Below are 2,258 nucleotides of genomic sequence, written 5' to 3'. Positions count from 1 at the left end.
AAAACTAATGCTGTGATAACATTGAAAAGTAGACAAAGGTCAGTCCTATCTCTCTCTTCATTCTGCTCCAAAATGACAAGACTGGATCCACAGAACTTTCTTCTTCTACCATAGTATACTTGGCTCATTAAGCAGGCATGGATGATTTTTTGCTTACTCAAAACACTTGGTGCCACCACAAGCGTTATATTCTTCTGATGCAGTTTTCAAAAGTGGTTTTGTCACACAGCATTTCTACTTTCAGTTTTAACTGATAGGAGTAAAGGGAGAGAAACTTCATCCTAATCCCTTTCAATCTGAATCAGAATTGTTATTTTGCTTTTTAAGCTGTTTTCCTGATACATCTTTCCCTAGTTCATTGTGCAACATTTTTTCTGGTGAATAAAGGGTTGCTTGTTTGTCGTTCGTTTTTATTTTCACATCATAGGCAATTTTCAAGGGAAAGTTTTCCCACTTATTTCCCAGATCCAAATTTGACAAATAAGCAGATAATATCTTGGCATACTTCCAGCAGTTTATTCACAGAGCATCCAATTCCACTAATATGCTCTCTACTGACCATTCCTAATTTTCTGTGTAGTTTTATTACTGGCTTCACACTGTATGTTAATTGGCAAAGGCTCAGTGCTTTGATAACTCCTTAATTTAGCTGGCCATAATGATGGCCCAGAGTGGTTCATTAATATTTGTGTTAAATGCATTAATTAATAAAAAAACCCACATGTGAAAACTAGATAGCTCTAGGTGATAACAGTAATGGGACTCATCCTCTTGCCATTACATGTCCAGTCCGAGGCTTTAGATGCAGAAGCTGAGTTTCATAAGGTGATGAAGCTGTTTGTGTATGTGTCATCAGTACGTTGGCTTGTATTGGCACAGTTACCAAGACATAACTAGATGCAAGGCTGCTGCTCTTTTCACGGTTTCATGCATTTACGGACTAGAGTATCTAAGGAATCAGAGAGAGGTTGGAAAATGTGACATATGTCCTCTCTGCAAAAGTGCATATAGACTAGGCGGGATATCTCATTTATCTCAAAAGCTGGTAGGTCCTGTGTGTCGTCAACTGAACTGAGCCCAAAGGGTTCACAGAATCACAGACTAGCTGAGGTTGGAAAGGGCACCTCAAGATCATTTAGTCCACCTGCCCTACTCAAAGCAGGGTCATCTTGAGCACGTTGCTCAGGGCCATGTCTTGTCAGCCTCTGAGGATCTTCAAGGACGGAGACTCCACAACCTCTCTGGGCAACCTAGTCCAGAGTTCAAATAAATTCACAGTAAAAAAGTTTTTCTTATGTTTTAATGGAGTTTCTTTTATCTCAATTTGTGCCCATCACCTCTTGTACTGTCACTGGACGCTATTGAGCAAAGTCTGGTTCTGTCTTGTTTACTCCTCCCATCAGGTATTTATATACATTGCTAAGATGGATCCACAGGGATCTTGTGGGAAGCCCATTCTCTTCTGGAGTGACAGATGGACACCAAGTAGAATACTCCTGGGCTGCTGAAATGCCAGCAGATGCTTATGTGTGGGCCACTGAATCAAAACGGTACTACTGTGCTTGTAGACTGTATGTGTAGACTGTACTGTACCTGTATGCTTGCTGAAAGATGGTATTTAGTACTATTTCAGGTTTCCTTGAGTATCCAAGATATACACAAGGGATTGACAGATCTAGTGAAGCTGTGAGACCTTGATCCTTCTGGAGAAGCAGTGGGAAGCCAGACAGGATAGACAGGGCTGTCTAAAATGTCACTTGATGCTTATATGTGGGTGATTGAATCATGCCTCCAGTGTGTCTGTTGGTATAAAATGACAGCAAACTATGTGTTTATTGTCTTTGTGTGGGTCTGCCTAGTATGCTTAATCCTGAATGAGCAGAACTCTGTCCCATGCTGTGGTGTAATCCTAGTAATCCTTTCTCCAAAAGCTTGACATTTTGAATTGCTTCAGAAACTGCATTCACATACCACTAATTTGAATATCTTTCCATTAAAAAAAACAACATAAACTTTGCTCAGAGCATAATGCCCTTTTCATTAAGGCTTGAGGTTCCCATTGATTTCTTGTTCACGTCTTTCTACTGGAAGGTGAACCTAAATAGCAGTTAAGAGGCCAGACATTTTGTTAGATTTGGGTTTTGATGCCTACCTACAAACTAAACTGTATTTTCCAGCAAAATATAAGTGAACACTCAGCCTCTCTAACTTAAGTGGGAGTTCTGTTGTTGAACACATGGACAAATATTACCATATAT

Source organism: Gymnogyps californianus, chromosome 3 (genome assembly GCF_018139145.2).
Source record: "Gymnogyps californianus isolate 813 chromosome 3, ASM1813914v2, whole genome shotgun sequence".
NCBI lineage: Eukaryota > Metazoa > Chordata > Aves > Accipitriformes > Cathartidae > Gymnogyps > Gymnogyps californianus.
Note: the sequence above shows the minus strand (reverse complement) of the source record.